This window comes from Bubalus kerabau, chromosome 7, assembly GCF_029407905.1.
Source record: "Bubalus kerabau isolate K-KA32 ecotype Philippines breed swamp buffalo chromosome 7, PCC_UOA_SB_1v2, whole genome shotgun sequence".
Classification (NCBI taxonomy): domain Eukaryota; kingdom Metazoa; phylum Chordata; class Mammalia; order Artiodactyla; family Bovidae; genus Bubalus; species Bubalus kerabau.
This window is the reverse complement of record NC_073630.1, coordinates 28,256,058-28,275,969: the sequence shown is the minus strand read 5'-3', so window position 1 is coordinate 28,275,969 and position 19,912 is coordinate 28,256,058. Positions and strand designations below refer to the sequence as shown.

Here is a 19,912-nt window from a genome sequence, read left to right as displayed (position 1 = left end):
GGTAATTGGCAGACCCCGGGCAATCTGTCCAGATGGCCCTGTCCTAGAACTGTGTGTTGCAATAACATTAAAAAAAATGCTTTGTGTTGGCTGATTTGAAAATGGATCTCTGTTGTGGAGATAAATATAGAAAACTTATCAGGTTACTAATCTGCCATTGAACGTAGGCCTCAAAGGAAAGTCATAATCATTCCTTTCATATCTGTCTTCAAAGGCTGTCACAAATATAGCTAATGAAATACTAAAAGCACCTGCCTCCACCTTTATCAGTGTCCCTTCATTTGCTTTGCTTTGTCTTTTGAAAATGTCAACTGACTTCATCATAATTAGACAATGGTACTGAACAAAATGATGACTTCTAATCTGCTTTAGCATCACCATGTAACCATGTTTCTGTTGTTAAACTCAGCTAGAAATGTAGGGCTATTGGAAATCCATGTGTTTTACACAGTTGATGATAAATGTTTTTGAATGAATAAACAACTACATGCATTCAGTTATCTCAAGGATCTTAGAGCTGTGTGAACCTGTCTTTCTGGTAATCTAACCTAAGAAGTCTCTAAAATTTCACTCAGTGTTCCATTTCAAGTTATTTTTAAAAATCTATTTGTTTTTTCTTTATTTAGAGATCAAAGTAAGGGCTTACTATCTGTGGCATAAAACTATTTAACATCACTTAAAATTATTATTAAACCACTTTTCAGGCTTACAGCTGACTGTATCCTTGACTTTAACTTTTTCCTTGATCTTGCTTTTTTCAAACCTGCTGCTGCTGCTAAGTCCCTTCAGTCGTGTCCAACTCTGTGCGACCCCATGGACTGTCTCTTCTAAACAAGTCCTCAAGTGCACTTTGTTGCTTAGAATTGTTAAAGGAGATCTCATATCTCTAGTACTTATTAACATTACCAGATCTGAGCATAACAGAAAGAAAAACTCACTGTTCCTATGAGTTTAAGGAGTATTCATATTTAGAAGTATATTTGATATTAACATTTAAAAACTCATTTCTGGGTTATAAGCAAATAAGATATTTTGAATAAAACAATTATCTTAAAATGTAAGCGTAGGTAGTTTATTGTCAAATATTTGGACAATATGGTTTTGATATTACATATTCTTGCTAATGACAGTTCCTACAATTGTGATGTGCTTATTAAGTGGAAAGTCTTGGTTCATTTATCCTTTTGCCAATCACAGGATCTCTAATTACTTTTTTAAAAAATAAAATTTATTTTGTAGAACAGTTTTAGATTTATAAATAAATCACAAAAATAATATACAATTTTCCCAAAAACGTCCAGCCAGTATCCCTTCTTATGACATCTTATGGTATATTTGTTATAATTAATGAACCCAATATTGATATATTATAATTAAAGTCCATTCTTTATTCAGATTCCCTTAGTTTTTACCTCAGATCCTATTTCTGTTCCAGAATTCCATCCAGGATATGATATTACATTTAGTCATGTCTCCTTAGGCTCCTCTTGCTTGGGACAGTTTCTTAGGTTTTTGATAACCTTGACAGTTTTGAGGAATACTGGTCAGTTATTTTGTAAACTGTCCTTCAACTGGAATTTGTCTGATGTTTTTCTGAGGATTAGAGTGGGATTGTGGGTTTTGAGGAGGGTGGCCACAGAGGAAAGATGCTATTTTAACTATATCATGCTGCTGCTGCTGCTGCTGCTAAGTCGCTTCAGTCGTGTCTGACTCTGTGCAACCCCACAGATGGCAGCCCACCAGCCTCCCCCGTCCCTGGGGTTCTCCAGGCAAGAACACTGGAGTGGGTTGCCATTTCCTTCTCCAATGCATGAAAGTGAAAAGTGAAAGTGAAGTCGCTCAGTTGTGACCGACTCTGAACGACCCCATGGACTGCAGCCTACCAGGCTCTTCCATCCATGGGATTTTCCAGGCAAGAGTACTGGAGTGGGGTGCCATTGCCTTCTCCGAACTATATCATGGGAAGAGTCTATTATCAATTTAGCTTATTACTATTGATGCTGACTTTTGTCATTTGGTTAAGGTAGTGTTTGTCAGATTTCTGCACTATAAAGTTAGACTTCTTCCAAACCTCTTCCCTACTTTCTACTTTGTAATGATGTCATATGAATGGCCCATGCTTAAGGAGCTGGGCTCCTACGTAAATTATTTGGAACACTTTTGCATGGGGAATTTTCTTCCAACCTCATATATTTCATTATTTGATCACTCATTTATATCATGTACTCATTGATATTTATTTTATACTTCAAATTTTAACCTAGCACAACTCTATTTTATTGTTTACATTTTTCCAGCTTTGACCTTTGCAGTCTCTTTTAACTAACTTCACTGCCCTCTGACATACTTCCATGCTTGCAGGATTTGTTAAAAAAAAAAAAAAGAAAGAAAGAAATCATCTTTAGCTCCTTCTTTCTTTTTGGTGTTCTGAGATGTTCCATGCTTATGCTGTATATTTTATGTCCTACTGCCGAAATCAACCATTTCTCCAAGGATTCCTGGTTCATTTTATTGGTGTTAGAATACACAGTCTGGGTGCTATATGTATTTGCTACCTAGATGTTATTGCTTCTAGGCCTTCTCAATCGACTTAACAAATATGTGTATATTTATATTTATATATATATACACACACACACACACAAATCTATAAATATTTCTTTATGTAACTATCTGTATCTATATTAAGTTACACTTAAGTTCATACTCGGAGAAGGCAATGGCAAGCCACTCCAGTACTCTTGCCTGGAAAATCCCATGGATGGAGGAGCCTGGTGGGCTACAGTCCATGGGGTCGCTACAAGTCAGTCGCGACTGAGCGACTTCACTTTCACGCAATGGAGAAGGAAATGGCAACCCACTCCAGTGTTCTTGCCTGGAGAATCCCAGGGACAGCAGAGCCTGGTGGGCTGCTGTCTATGGGGTTGCACAGAGTCGGACATGACTGAAGCGACTTAACAGCAGCAGCAGCAGCAGCAAGTTCATACTGATGTCTCCAACTCTAATCCATTACCACATAGATCATTTTAGCTTTCTCCCCATATTCATCTCTGAACTCCCACTACAACAGCGAGATGCCTACTTCCACCAACTACCATCCACTCACCTAATTATTCAGTTCCAGCATACATGTATCATAGTATCTGAATGCTTTACCCATACTTCCGTGGGAAACATCTAGATCAACTAAAATCCAGTGATTATGCATGATTTCTTTTGCCTTAAATCATAGACTCCACTCATTTCCATAGTTACTTTGATCTATCTGTACCTTGATCCCTGTCACCCTTCAGTGAGACTGCCTCAAATATTTGTAATACTGTTAAATTGTTATGACATATTCTACATTCCCTTCTGGGATCTCCTGACCTCCTAAATAATTTTCTTTTTTTTTACTTTATAAACATTAAAATTCACTCTTTGCCTTTTTAACATTCAGTGGCCTGCCTGCATACATGCTCAGTTGTGTCCAACTCTTTGTGACCCCATGACTGTGGCCTACCAGGCTCCTCTGTTCATGAGGTTTTTCAGGCAAGAATGCTGGAGTGTGTCTCCACTTCCTCCTCCAAGGGATCTTCCTGGCCCAGGGATGGAAGCCATGTCTCCTGCAAGTCTCCTACATTGCAGAGGGTTCTTTACTGCTGAGCCACCAGGGAGCCCCTGTGTTTTCACAAATGCAGTATGTCATGTATTCAGAATTATACTGTCACACAGAATAGTTTCACTGTCCTGAGGTCCACCTGTAACCCACCTTGTCAGTCTTCCTTCTTCACTCAACTCCCTCGTGAACACCGATCTACTTCTGTTCCTATGGTGGTTCTTTTCCTAGACTGTCATCTAGTTGAAATTGTACAGGATACAGTATTTTACAATTATGTAAAGTTTAAAAATAAAATAAAATTAAAAAAAATAATAAAGTTGATTTAAAGAAATGAAAGGACTTAGCATGTGCATTTAAGATTCATTTAAGCTTTTCATGTCTTGAGGGTTCATTTCATCACCGAGTCACATACCATGGCATGAGTGTATCACAGTTCGTTTATGCATTTACCAATGAAAGACATCTGGCTGCTTCCAAGTTTTGACAATTATAAAGCTGCTGTAAACATCTGCATACAAATTTTTGTGTTGACATACCTTTTCACATCAGTTGGGCAAATATCTAAGGAAATGATTGCTAGATTAGGTGGGGAGACTATATTTAGCTTTGTAAGAAACTGCCAAACTGTCTTCCATAGTGGCTGTACCATTTTGACATTCCCGCCAGAAATGAATGAGAGCCCACATCTTCACCAGAAATTGCTGTGACCAGTTAAACAATTTTTTTCCATTCTGGCATACGTATATCATTGTTTTAATTGCATAATGGCACATGATATTGAGGTTTTATTTGCTATTTGTCCATGTTCTTCGGTGAGGTGTCCAGATAGTTGACTCATTTTTTAACTGGGTTATTTGTTTTTTTGTTGAGTTTGAAGAGTTCTTTGTATAGTTTGGATAAAAGTCCTTATGTGTTTTGCAAAGGGTTTTCCCTCAATCTGTGGCTTGTTTTTTCAGTTTTTAAATAGTATCTTCACAGAGAGAAGTTTTTAATTTTAATAAAGCCACTTATCAATTTTTTACTTTCACATATTATACTTTTGGTGTTGTATGTATAAATTCTTCACCAAACTCAAGCTCACCTAGGTATTTTCCTGTGTTTTCTTCTAGAAGCTTCATAGTTTTGCATTTTATGTATAGGTGTATGATCCATTCTGAATTAATTTTCATGAAAAGTGGGTTAAATTTTTTGCATATGGACATCCAGTTTTTCCAGCATCATTTGAGATATAATTGACATTCAGCACTATATAAATTTAAGATACATAGCATAATAATTTACATATATATCAATAATGAAATACCAAAATAAGTTTAGAAAGATAATCCTTTGTCCATTGACTTGCCTTTGCTGTTTTATCAAAGATCAGTTGACTGCATTTGTGTGTGTGTGTGTGGGGGGGGATCTATTTCTGTGCCCACTGTTTTGTTCTGTTAATCTGCATGTCTGTTCTCTTGCCAGTACTACACTTCCTTGACTTCTGTAGTTTTTATAGTAAGTCTTGAAGTCAGGTACTGTCAGCTCTCCAATTCTCTTGTTCTTCAGTACTGTGCTGAATATTTTGGATGTTATATCTTTCCATACAGACTCTCTAATCCATAGTCAATGTATATAAAACAGCTTGCTGGGATTTTGTTTGGGATCATGTTGAATCTATAGATAAGATTGGAAAGAACTGACATCTTAATAATATTGGTTTTTCTAACCCATGATCACAGAATATCTGTTTACTTAGAATTTTTGATTAGATTTTTGCAGTTTTCTATATATAGATCCTTTACATATTCTGTTAGGCATACATGTGTTTCATTTTTCTTAGTGCTATTGTAAATGGTATTAATTTTAAAAACTCAAATTCTTAGGTGCTGAAAGATAGGAAATCAACTGACTTAAATCCTAAAACTTTGCTATACTCAGTTACAGAAAGATTTTTTGTTTTTGTGATGTCCATTCTTGAGGGTTTTTAACATAGATAATCACATCATCTGTGTACAAAGACAGTTTTATTTTCTCCTTCCCATCTGGTGGTGAATAAAGTACAGCATTCACAAATCTATAAAGACGAGCAAATGCCCTGTCCACAGATTCAAAATATTAATTGTACACAACTAGGTTTTGTGAAGCCTATTAAATCTTGGGTTTATGGAGTGAAGTTATGACTTTTGGGAGGCGGGGTGCGTGGCGTGTGGCCTGTTGGAGCTTAGTTCCCCAATCAGGGTTCGAACCTGTGCTCCCTGCAATAGAAGCTCAAAGTCCTGTCCACTGACCACCAGGGTACTCCCAAAGTTATGGCTTTATTACTACCAGTTAGTTACATGAAAGTAACAGAGCTGCTAGAGCCAGGTAAGATGAAAAACATTTGAAATGGTTTCTCTCTCTCAGTAGAGTGAGCTTTTAAAATTTCCTGAGTTGTATAGCTATTTAGAGAGATACAGGGGTCCTTTTGTCAACCTTATAAATAGGTTTAGAAATGTTATCAGTCCTTGGAAACATGTATAGTATCAGCCAGCAACACTTTTTATCAAGAGTGTCATAGTGATGAAATATCTGATAGCTATGAGTATTAAGCATGGAGTATATTGAGACAGATTTCAGTTTGATGAATATTCTTATATCTGTAATATTTTAAAACTTTCCTTAAAACCTAGTGCTAATCATAAGCCTTGGGTAGAAGGGAAGTCTGACTCTTTCCAAAAGATACTGAATTATGTGAAAAAAGGTCTGTTTTGGATCATTTGTGTTGTTAAGTATAACATTTCTTAATCCTATTTTGATAAGCCACAGTGAATAAGCAGTCTTTTATTCCATGCAAAGATAACTATAGATTTTACATCCCATCTCTAGAAATACATAAATCCAGAGCTCAAGACACAGTGTGTGCTTCATCTGGCTATTCATTTTTATCCTTTATCATAGCCTTTAATAAGCTGGTAAATTTAATTAAAAAACAAAAAACAAAAAACAGTACATGAAAAGTTCTACCTTAAAGGAGGGGGTTACTTTTATATTAATCTTCTGACTTGCTTGTCCTGCATTCAGCTTTGTTTCCAGAACGTTAGCTATTCGAGTATTTTCTACAAACACTTCTTTCTCACACTAATGGCCAAATTATAAACCTTTCACTTCCTGTCTTTTAAGACACTTTTTTTTATTCCTATTCTACCCAAGGGAAAAAATTCTATAATTTCTACTCATGATAATACAACCTTTTTACCCTCTTTGTTACTGTGGGATTCAAAATTTATTCTGTATTTCATATTAGATATTTTCATTTTCTTGGGATGGAAGGGTGAGCCAATTCGATGGGAGAGAGATAAAATTTTGAGAAATAAAATTCAGAACTTTTGACTTTCTGATCACTAACACCTTGTTCAGTGAACTTAACAAACAAAGCTAAATTTTTACTTTGCCTTAGTATGCACAATAAATCTCATTATAATTCTGTGTATTTCATTTGTATATTATCACTGTAATGAAGATTAGGTGATTAGAACATTGTCGCTGGGTAATGCTTACTACTCCTTTTATGCCTTTTAAAGTTCTGAGACTACACTGGCCACCCTGTCAGTCTCAAGTTTCAATATGATGCTCAGTATTGAATTTATCCTTGGACATACAGACAACTAAAATCTTTTTCTGTCAGGTGAATAAAAAAATGAACAAATCAAAGAACTAGAAGAACCAACTGGTGTTTAGTCTGACCTCTAAAATTAGAATTAAAATCGACATGGTATTTTGTATCCAAGACACCCTTAGGAGTTTTTAAATGATAGGAAATAAAGTTAGCCCTCTGTTTAGAAAAAATCAATCTGAATTTAGGTATATGTCACTTGATCTTTGCTCAACTTCTTCCTTCTGTAACAATGGATTTGAGCTGTTTTAAGTATCTGACAAAGGTCCTCTGTCTTCAGGATAGAGTAGAGAAACATTTTTCTTGTTCCCAGATTGGGCATAGGTACTCCACCATATTCTTTTGAATGACCATTATTAGTATGCTGTAATCCAAAGGAACCATCATGGGTCTTCCTTACAAACGGAATTAGTTTTCTTGTCTTAGTTGTTTTTAAAGGGCATCATGAAAAAACCAAATGACTTCCAGCTCCTGCACTCAAGGAAAAGCTGGAAATCTCTGGAGGAAAATATGCCTGTGCTTACTTGCAGAAAAGAATTTAGCCTTTTTGTGAGTAAAGACCTAAAGGTGAAGAAAAGATGGAAATGAATATGTTATCATGTATCAGTTATCTGGCAACTGTCTAGACAAACAATATGTAATAAATAAAATTGGAGAATACTTTGTGATATTTTGGATTCAAGGTCTGGAACCAATTTCGAGCTTTTTCCTATTTAGCTTCACTTGCTCTTGTCAAGGGGCTTCCCTAGAGGCTCAGCAGTAAAGAACTTGCCTGCCAATACAGAAGGTTCAGGTTCGATCCCTGGGTTGGGAAGATCCCCTGGAGGAGGAAATGGCAGCCCACTCCAGTATTATTGCCTGGAAAATACCCTGGACAGAGGAGCCTGGTAGACTACAGTCCATGGGTTGCAACAAGTCGGACACACACACAGCAGCTAAACCACCACCATCAACTCTTGTCAAACAGTTATTTCCTGTTCAGAATGCTTCTTTGAGATGTTTAACTGGAGTATTGAAAAGCTTCTTAGTCATTAAATGCCTCTGACAATTTACAGTTGTAACATTTCAGAGGAACACAATTGGATGAGTGAATCGGAAACCAAATGAATCTCAAATGACAGATCTGATTCCACATTTATCTACCCTTTGACTCTTCAACATGCTCATGGAAAATGAGCCATGACCATAAGACCAAGACATGGTGATGGGTGACTTGATGTGAGGAGGCTCTTAGAGGAGCAGTTTATTTGCAGAGAGGTCTGGAAACTAATTTGAATCCCCAAACGTGTTCTTCTATGTATAACATGAACTTGCTACTGAAAAGGAAAGATAGAGCCATCTGTAAGAGTATTCAGGAGAGATGGATTTGTGAGTTTAGATAGCAAGGACCAAATAGAGAGAGAATGGTAAGTCCAGCAAAGGCCAGTCCTTGGGAAGAAATAGAAATAATATGCAGAATTGGAACTAAGTCCACAAAGAGTGAAAAGTGAAAGTGAAAGTCGCTCAGTTGTGTCCACCTCTTTGCAACCCCATGGACTATAGTCTGTGGAATTCTCCAGGCCAGAATACTGGAGTGGGTAGCCATTCCCTTCACCAGGGGATCTTCCCAACCCAGGGATCGAACCCAGGTCTCCCACATTGCAGGTGGATTCTTTACCAGCTGAGCCACCAGGGAAGTCCTGCCCACAAATAAGTAGTATGCAAATAGTCCTTTTATGCCCAGTCCAGCATGTGATACTGAGGAAGATGTAGATGTTTCATGACATTATTTTAATACCAATTGGGGCAGTTTATGAAAGAACACAGGGAGTTATGGGGATCTTCATATGCTGGGCATACATCCCTTCTTCTGTGCACAAGGAACTCACACTTGTAACCATCAAGTGGATAAAACTTAATTGTGGAGCAGAGAGAGATTTAGAATCGTCATCTCCTGTTCAAGGTACATTATCATGAATATCTCCTACTAAAACAGGACCAGCTGTTTGGAAAGACGTCAGAGATTGATAAATGAAAGATTAGAAGCCTTGCCTTGTTCTTACCAAGCCTCTAAGAGAGTGAGGACAATTCCTGAGGAGAAGGCATTCTTTAATAGTGTCTTAAGAGAGTCTATGCTTTGAGACTTGTTATATTCTTGATTTTGGTCTTAGTTATAAGGTGGCTTCTTTTCCCAGTCAAAAAGTGTATTTGTTTGTTGTTTCTCCTCATGTGTTTTCATATGTAAGAAAATATACTTTACTGTTAAAGTTTCTTACTTATGATCTCCAGTGTCTGCTGCTGCTGCTGCTGCTAAGTCGCTTCAGTCGTGTCTGACTCTGTTCAACCCACCAGGCTCCTCTGTCCTTGGGATTCTCCAGGCAAGAACACTGAAGTGGGTTGCCATTTCTTTCTCCAATGCATGCATGCATGCTAAGTCGCTTCAGTTGTGTCTGACTCTGTGCAACCCCATGGACAGCAGCCCACCAGGCTCCTCTGTCCACAGGATTCTCTAGGCTAGAATACTGGAGAGGGTTGCCATTTCCTTCTCCCCTCCAGTGTCTGGAGAACATCTGTTGTTTTAACTGTTCAGTTCTGTTCTGTTAGAAAACGTTTGCTGTTTCATCCACTGTGATTCGATTGGGACTACCAATCACATAACACTCCTTGTGATCACACAACATAGTATCACACTCCTGGTCACAGGACTGAGTGTGTGATCTGGAACATACTTTTCTGCTCTTTTGTAGAATCTATGGAATGTTGATTGATTCAAATATAGGCATGTGAGCCGAGATAAGTCAATCAATTCATTTTTCCAGGAGTCTTCATTTTGTGGAGGGGTCGCAAAGAGTTGGACACGACTGAGTGACTGATCTGATCTGATCTGATAGCTCCACAAAGGTTCTTTTCTGGATGGTAATGCAGGGTATGGTATTCATTAGATTATAATCCAGGTAATGTTAAATACAAAGACCTCAAGTTAGCATTAGCTGGAACATGATAGAAGTTGACTAATTTACCATGTAAAAGTCTGATCTGTATCGTAGCTGTCCTCCACCGAGTCATTAGGAGCCCACACTCTTTATATATAGTCACCCTGCATTGCTAAACGTACACGCTTTGTCTCACGGTCAAAGAGGATTGCTCCAGCTTCTACCCTATGTCTCCATTCCAGCTAGTGGGAAGGGAACCACCAATGGGATGGCATACCTCATCCCTTCAAAGGCATAACTAGAAGATGTGGAAATCACTACTGCTCAGATCATACCAGCTGTAACTTACATGGCCACACCTGTCTTTAAGGCAAGCCGGAAATAGTCTCCATTATATGAGTAACCACATGACTAGTTAAAAGCTCTATTATAGAAAAAGTGGAGAATGGAAATTTAAGGAAGCATGTCTGTTTTTATCAAATGTAGGCATCTGGGTTTCCTGGAAGCTTCCTTTTCTACTCTACAAAGTTTTCCTGTAGTCAATAAAAGTTGAAGAATTTTAAATGTTTGAGTATGATTGTGTTCCTTCCTGACTTTCTAATTAGGTAGACAAATAAATTTGTGTGTATGTGATTTGCTAAATAAATTTAAGTCAAGCTGTTATAGCTTATGGTCCAAATAGTCTTGACTAATACTATGCTGCAAAGGGTGAGGGAAAACTAAGTCTAGTCTAAGAATGAATGCAAAGAAGAGAGCTCCCACTGCTTCTTTTATGGCATAGTATATGCATAAATGTTTCCTGAAAACCATGGTCATTACATATTGAAAAGTCCTGAGGAGTATTTGGCTCAAGAAAGATTTAAGATGAGCAAAGAATTTAAACTCTCAGAGATGGGCAGGGTTTGATGAAGGCTGAAGATAAACAGTGCAGGAACTAACAATAAAAACATTTCTTATATGATCAGAGTTTCCACGGCATTTTCTGAGTCTTTCGTTTTATAAATGTTCAATAAAATTGTATGACTTCTGAAATTAAAAAAAAATAGCCATTTCTTAAATACTTCCTCTGTGCTTAAGAATTAACTAATTAAATAATTTGATTTAATTTTATACTCAACTTTATATTTATATTCAACTTTATAGTGATGTGTATTACTCCCATTTTATAAATATTCAGAAAGTTTTAATATTCAGAAACTTCCCCAAGATGATAATTTGTGGCTAGACTAGGATTGCATCTTAATCTGACTTGCAAGCCAGCCTTAGTCTTTCCTTACATCATCATTACCGCCGTTGGTTTCATCAGGGTCATCGTGATTCAGTGTCCCTTTACACTAGCCCCCCATTCATAACCACGGTGTCTTTTACCCCAGAACCACTAACTATCACCACCATCACCACTACTGCCTCAGAAGCAGTCTCAGCACTGCTGCCCAGAGCACCACCATCTAAAGTGGTCTACCACATCCAATAACAACCCCAGGATAACAAGTCTTGAGGAAAATATTGGACAAGTGTTTTATGGCTTGCAAATAATAGCTTTTAACATAAAATGACCAGTATGATTAATGTAGCAAACCAAACATTCACTCCATAAGTTAATCATTAATTTTTCTTCTTGTATCACAGGATATATTATATATACTGTCCACTTAATGATCTAGTATATTGATTTTATAAGGACAAAGACCTTGATTTGCTGTTTTATTTTAAGTATATAAACTTTAAATGTATTTCTGCTGTCATTCATTCATTATAGAAAATAGCCTCTTTAGTGTCAGACTCTAAATGACTCAAGACTGCGATGGTGGTGAAGGCAACGTGACAACATACGACGGAGCAAGGATTTGTAACTATGTGTGTTAAGTGTAAGGAGAGGGAAAGTAAAGGAAGAAACCGGAAGGCAAGGCAGAGACACCGCACAGTTTTGGGATGGGATGGAAAGGTACCTTAAAGGAAGTGATGTTTACACTGAGACTTATAGGATGAGTCAGATACAGCAAGAAAAGAGGGGACCAGAGTGTTGGAGAGCAAACAGCATAGACAAAGGCCCAGACACAAAAATGGTAACTTTTTCTAGAAGTTAATATTCATTGTGTGAATCTGGACATGAGAGGGAAGGGCTGCAACTTGTAGGGAAGTAAGTGCTGGGTCACATAAACCATGCTGAGTAAGGGGGACTTTATCCTAAGGGCAGTGGGAATGAGTTAAAATACTTCAAGGCAATCAGAGCTGTGCTTTAGAACTTTGCTTTAAACTTCTGCTTGCAGTTTGGAGAAGGAACTGTGGGAATCAAAACTGAAGTCAGAGGTTAGGACCGTTACTAACTTGCAGTAGTCTTAATGAAATGATCATCCTCAGGAGTTATCTTACTTGAGATGGGAACAGTTTGCTTTTCATCTTGGTAAAGGCAGTGAGAGGGAAAGTGTGCACAAATTCAAGAAATAGTTACAAAGTAGAATCATCATGACTTGCGGTTGATTAAACAGAGACATGAAAGAGAAGGAGGATTTAAAGATTACACCCCTGTTTCTGTGTGGGCCATCAGTATCTGGTGATGTAATGCTTTTAAATATGGAGGAAAGAAAGTTTTGGAGCAAAGAGAATGAATTAAAGGTTTTTGCTTATTAAAAAAAAAAAAAACTTTTTACTTGGAAATAGTTTCATGCTTAATGAAAAGTTGAAAAAATGATACAAAAATCCTCTTAGACACTTCTCTCTCTGTGTGTAACACACAGACACACACATGCACAGGTATATAGTTAGATTTAGCATCCCTGAACTATTTAAGAAATTGTTCACATCATAAATTTTTGTCTCTATTTTCATTGCATGTGTTTTAAAGAACAAGGACATTCCTTTACATAAGAATAGTGCAGTTTTCCATTTTAGGAACTTTACATTGATACAACATTTTAATGTGCTATCCATATTCCGATTTTGTTAATTGATCAAATTCTGTCCTTTATAGCTTTTTCTCCTCTCCAGAACTGGATCCATTCCAGGGTCATGTATTGCATTTCATTCTCTGTCTCTTTAATATCATTTCATCTGGAATAGTTCCTCAGTAGTTTCACTGTCTTCCATCTTTTATAATAGAACAGAATAAGTTATAATATAATGAAACATTCTCTATTTGGAATTGTCTGATACTTTGTCCTGATCAGATTCAAGTTGTACTCCCCAGGTCATGACATTACATAAGAGATGTTGTACCCCTCTCAAGGTATTACATTCAGAGGCATATGTTTTCTATCCATCTCTTAACAGATTATTTGATTTAGTTCATTTTATCAAGGTATTGCCTTATTTTTCTACAGGATAATTACTGTTTCCCCCTTGCATCTTATAAACACTTTATGAAGAGACATTCCAGGACATACAAATAAACATATGCTCTGCATTAAAATCTCTCTGCCCCTAACCTCTCTGATTTATCATCCATTGCGGATTCTTTAATGAGCCAATCTTTACTATGCTAGTTACAAACTAATTTTCCAACTCCACCACTCTCTCCACAATTACCAGTTGGCATTGTGCTCTAGAGCCTTCTTTTCTCCCCCATGCATAGATTCCTATTTTTTTCGGTTTTTAATTTGCTACCATCTTTTTTATTGATTCACAAAATGCCCCATATTTGACCAAATTTCAGTATATGCTTTCAGATATTAGATGTGAATTTTGCTGCAGTGGAGAATTATTTTGAATTCAGGACATTTTAGCATGGGATTCTTTGTTAACCTGGCTCATTTTGGTGAATTCAGTTTTGTGCATGTTGAGTTTTTATTGTCTACAGGACATAAAAGTAGAGATGTCCAAGAGATTGTTGGATACATAAGTCCGGATGTCAGGAGAGTAATTCACTAGATTGAACCATTGTCTTGAGAATCCTCAACTATAATGATGGTAATTGAAGCTTTGAAGATAGATTAGATCGCTTAGTATCTCAGTGAGCAGCTGTCTAGATCATAAATCTAAGATAATGGATATTAACAAAAACAAATACAATAACAAGTACTGAGCTTATTTGAAATTATAAAAGTAGTAACTATTTATTGTGGACGTTAAAAAGGTCAAACAGGGAATTCCTTGGCGGTCCAGTGGTTAGGATTCCATACTAGCTCTGCAGGGGACATAGGCCTGATTCCTGGTTGGAGAACTAAGATTCTCCAACCAAAAAAGACAAAGAAACAAACAAAAAACCCCAAACCACCTACCTCCCATAAAACTAGAGGCATTTAAGAGACTTCTTTTTATAGTAAGTGATGGCCATGGTCAAAATTAGAATTCTGTGTTAATTATTCTTTCTTCTGCTTATTCTGTATTTCTCACTGAATGTTATCCTTTAAAATATGCCTGGAAGGAGCCTGCCTGTAAATTTGAGTTGACTCAAACTGAGCTGAAAGTTACCTCATAACAAAGGATCCCAAGTTCAAATGTTCAGGATTCAAACAAAACATCAACAGCAGCAGAACTCAGATCTCAGAGCTGAAAGTGAATACTCCCTCCTCTGTGTGCTGAAATGTTACCTTTTACTGCTCCTCGTGGAATGGCAGAACTCAGGTGCTCTATGAGGCAGCATTTAACCGCATCTTAGAAGCTCTAGGAATGAGAGGCTAAGTGTTGAAAGGAAACTTCCACCAAAGTAGTCACCCCACACACAAAATTAACCATGCTGATTATGAATTTTGTGCCTCTATTTATTTTCTCATGGGGCAACGGAGCGATGTGAACATATTCTGCCATGTGGGATGGAGAAACAAGAGGTTAGGAGAAAGGAAGCTCAGGGTACACACACAATAAAATATTTTCCTATATAAAATGAACTGGCTGTCAGGGTGAAAAAAGAATCCCCAGAACATGTGTTTTCAGTCATATGACTGAAAAACCCACAAAGCTTTAGAGAGAGAGACAGACTATATTCCTTAAAGGATTTCACAGAATTCTTGGGCTGGCTGTCAGTCTTAGATGGGCTGATGGATTGGTGTGGCAGAGATAATGTTAGATCAAACGATTCCTGTTTTTCTAGTTTTGCATTCTGCCGAATGCATAGAAACTGTCAATTCTCAGAGAGTGGTACTATTTATACATAATGTAAATGTGCGAGAAAGCCAATGGTAATTATCTCCATATTAATAAAATTGACCTCATTTTCCCTGTGGTTTAAAAATGTCATTTAACATGCCTTTAAGATATGTCATATTATTTCATGCTATAAATCTGATTGTTAAATTTTAATTAATTGAATAAAAATGACAATAATTTAAAATTTATTGCAAACATTATTTTTAAAAGTCTCTCTTGGAGAGCCCTTTAATTACATATGTAAAATATAATATTTAAATTGTTCTTCAATATCTACATAGTTTATAAAATATATGTTATTCTTAATTTCATTTATAGAACTGATAATAACATTCCTTTGTGGGCTTTTTCATAATGATTCTTGGAGACCATTTGTTGCTATGCATAATACAGTGAATCACTAAAACATCTGTTGCTACTTTTTAAAAAGTTGCTCATATACCTAAATTGCCTGTCAGCCATAGCCTGGGCTCCATCTATTGCACAAGGTTTGCCGCTGGGAAATGGACTTTTTCCACGAATTAGTTTTTAAAGCTTTCAAACATAAGGGACCCCTTTGTATACATTGAATGTGATTTTGAATATAACATATCCACTAATACTTTTGCATTCTTTATGAACTGTACATTATAAGCAATAAAACTTCATTATCAGACAGGATGGTTTCATCTATTGTAATCAAAATTTGTTTGACTTAGCTAATTTTATACATCTTTCTCGATGTTGATTTTTCTTCAAAAAGAATCATGGCTTTTGGAACAAAGAAATCATTTCATTTTTTTTCATTTTCTACTTACAACTCTCACATGCTGATACTAATTTTACTTTAGTCTTGTGAGGCCCATCACATTTTGTAATCATTTGTACTTCTCCATAGGAAACAACTTATTAAAGAGTTCTAAAAAAAAAAATCCAATGATGATATGATTTTCAGTGCTTTTCTCTGAATCTTAGTAATATGATACACATTTGCCAATTTTATCTTCTGTATCTTTCCTGTCATCACTTTTAATCTTCTTTTAACCTTCCTTTCTCCCTCCAATCTTGCTTCCTTTCTTTTTTTAAAAGTGCATATGCTACTGCTGCTAAGTTGCTTCAGTCATGTCCGACTCTGTGCGACCCCAGAGATGGCAGCCCACCAGGCTCCCCCGTCCCTGGGATTCTCTAGGCAAGAACACGAGTGGGTTGCCATTGCCTTCTCCAATGCATGAAAGTGAAAAGTGAAAGTGAAGTCGCTCAGTCGTGTCCGACTCTTAGCGACCCCATGAACTGCAGCCTACCAGGCTCCTCCATCCATGGGATTTTCCAGGCAAGAGTACCGGAGTGGGGTGCCATTGCCTTCTCCAAAAGTGCATATAGATGACCATAATTTATTGAACACATTCTCCAACAGTAGAATTTAAATTTACCCTAGTTTTTGCTGCAAGAAGTTAACATTGTCTTACATATGTCTTTGCAAACTTTCTTCAAATATATATATATATATAAAAGTTCCTATAAATAGAATTTTTGGAAAAGGGTCATGGTGAAGGAACTGGAATAGGCTCTCAGTTGGTGGTCGATTTCTAAATTCTCAGATTTTCCTGAAATCTTTCACGTTTGAGGTAGTTAAAATGCTATTGGCATTGTTTATACAAATGATGCATGAATTTATATTTGATGAAAAATTATCTAGAGAAAAAAATTTCAATTTCATTTGCTTTTTAATCTCTGCCAAACCCTTTGGTAAAGGAGAGGCATGCATCTATACACACAGATACAGACTTTTTTCCTTTTTATAAAAATAGTGTAGATTATGTGAAACATACTATAAATATATTAGATCATCACATCAAGTCTTTTTTATGTTTTCCTTTTTAACTTTACTGAGATGTAATTTACATGCAATAAAACGCATCCATTTAAAATGTACAATTCGATGAATTTTAACAAATACTTACACCTATGTAAACAGCACCATAATTAAGATATGAAACACTTCCACCAAACTATAAAGTTCCCTTGTATTCATGTGTAGTTAACCCCTTCCCCAATCCTGGCTCTGTCCAACCACTGATCTGATTCCTAGATTAATCATTCTAGGTTAGTTTGGCCAGATTTAGAAATTCATATAAATGGAATCATACAGAAAGTGGTCTCCTGGGTTTGGTATCTTTTTTGAAACCAGGCATTCATCACTTTTTGAGTTATTCATGTTATTACATGTGCGAATAGTTCTTTGTTACTGAGTATATTTATATAGGTACATGTTCATCTATTTACCACCACTGGACATTTCAGTGCTTCTAGTTTTTGACTATTACGAACAAAGCTTCTCTGTACATTTGTATGCATGTATTTTGAGGGGAGCACACATGATATAAATTTGTTTTGGTAAATATGCTGGTTTATATAGGACATGTATGTTTCTTTTTATACAGAACTGACAAACAATTGCCCAACATGGTTGTACCATTTTATATTTCCTCCAGCATTTCATATTCTTATTATCTTTCAAAAGCCGAAGGTGTTAATTTTGGTACAGATCGGTTTATCAGCATTTTTTCCGAAGGTCTGTGAAATTGTTTTTTTTTTTTTGCAAAGGAATCTTTGTCTAACATAAGTGGTGAAGATTTCTCTTACGGTTTCTTCTGTAAGTTCTATATTTTTAGCTTTAACTTTTAGATTTAAGATCATTTTAAGTTAATTTGAGTATCTGTTGGCAGATAAGTATAGCGTTTCACTTTTTCCATGAAAATATCTAATATTTTAATCCTTTTTTATATGTACCACATTTTCATTTTTAACTTTTTATAATTGAGGTATAGTTGATTTACAGTATTACACTAGGTTCAAGTGTACAAAGTAGTGTTCTGAACTTTTATAGATTATACTCCATGTATAGCTATTATAAAATACTGGCTATGTTTCCTGTGCTATAACAATATATTCTTTTATCTTATTTGTTTTATACATAATAATTTGTACCTCTTAATCCTCTAATCCTGTCTTTCCCTTCCACCCTTACCTCTCTTGATGGTAACCACTAGTTTGTTCTCTAAATCTGTGAGTCTGCTTATTTATTGTTATATTCACTAGTTTGTTTTATTTTTTTAGATTCCACATCTAAGTGATAGCATATAGTATTTGTCTTTCTCTCTCTGATTATTTCACTAAGCATAATGCCCTCCAGGTTCATCCTTGTCGTGGAAAATGGCAAAATGTCATTCTTTTTTTTTATGGCAAGCGGCATTCCTTTGTACATCTTTACCGTAGCTCTGTCTATGGACACTTCGGTTGCTTTCATATCTTGGCTGTTGTAAATAATGCTGCTGTGAACTTTGGGGTGCATGTGTCTTTTCAAAGTAGTGTCTTCGTTTTCTCCAGATAAATACCCAAGAGTGGAATTACGGGATCATATGGTAGTTCTCTTTTTAGTTTTTTGAGGAACCATCATACTGTTTTGCACAGTGGCAGCACAAATTTACTTTCCCACCAAAAGAGTACGCGGGTTCCCTTTTCTCCACATCCTCACCAATATTTGCTATTTGTGTTCTTTTTGAGGATAGCCATTCTGACGCGAGTGAGGTGATATATCACTTTGGTCCTGATTTGCTTGTCTCTGATGATTAGAAATGTTGAGCACCTTTTCATGTGTCTGTTGACCATCTCTATATGTCTTCTTTGAAAAAATATCTATTGAAGTCTAAGGCAATGGCACCCCACTCCAGTACTGTTGCCTGGCAAATCCCATGGATGGAGGAGCCTGGTAGGCTGCAGTCCATGGGGTCGCAAAGAGTCGGACACGACTGAAGTGACGCAGCAGCAGCAGCCCATCTTTTAATTAGGGTTTTTTCATGTTGAGTTGTTTGAGCTGTTTATACATTTTGTATATCAATCCTTTGTTGGTAATGTGAATTGCAAATATTTTCTCCCACTCAGTAAGTTTTCTTTTCATTTTGTCAATGGTTTCCTTTGCTGTGCAAAAGCTTTTAAGTTTAATTAGGTTCGTCTCAAAATTTTTGCTTTTGTTTCCTTTGCTTTACAAGACAGCTCAAAAATATTTCTACTAATTATGTCAAAGATTGTTTTGCCTGTGTTTTCTTTCAGGAGTTTTATGGTTTCTGGTCTTACATTTAGGTCTTTAACCCATTGTGAGTTTATTTTTATAAATGGTGTGAGAAAATGTTCTAATCTCATTCTTTGACATGTAGCTATCCATTTTCCCCAGCACCATTTGCTGGGGAGTCTGTCTTTTTTCCATTGTATATTCTTGCCTCCCTTGTTGTTGATTAATTGACCGTAGGTGCATGGGTTTATTTCTGAGCTGTCTATTAAGTTCTGATTATCTATGTTTGTGTTTTAGTGCCAGTACCATACTGTTTTGATCATATAGCTTTGGGTATGGTGCTCAGTCTGGCTAATCCAAGTTTGAATATCTCTCAGCCTTGTGCATCCTGAGTCTGTGCCCAGATTCTCTGGCGTTTCACTCTTTTCACAAGCAGCTTTACACTCAGCCAAACGCTTGAGACCATTAGCCCTATTTTGGAATCTCTTTAACTAGATAACTTTCTCCTTTGCAATGCTCTGCCTCACAAATTCCAACTACCTCAGTCTCCCCAGATTCTGATGTCTCCCTTTCACTCAAAATACCGTCATGTTCTTCCTGCACCAAGATCCAGGAAAGTACCTCCAGGCTCAAAG

At 36.6% G+C, this 19,912-nt stretch overlaps 1 protein-coding gene across 24 annotated transcripts in view; it reads left to right on the top strand.

Annotated features, from left to right (window-relative positions):
- DKK2 (dickkopf WNT signaling pathway inhibitor 2) overlaps positions 1–19,912 on the top strand; it is a 583,019-nt gene that overhangs the window by 393,687 nt on the left and 169,420 nt on the right. For 4 of the 24 annotated variants that reach the window (XR_008716834.1, XR_008716811.1, XR_008716812.1 and 1 more), the window contains one exon: positions 9,501–9,603. The exons of 13 other annotated variants lie outside the window; for them this stretch is intronic. The gene's annotated coding sequence lies outside the window, so the exon portion shown is untranslated. Of the gene's footprint in view, positions 1–1,728; positions 1,744–7,949; positions 8,026–9,500; positions 9,604–10,386; positions 10,706–11,903; positions 11,919–19,912 lie in introns of those variants that run through there. 7 more of the 24 variants (XR_008716827.1, XR_008716840.1, XR_008716826.1 and 4 more) reach the window with 5 other exon arrangements.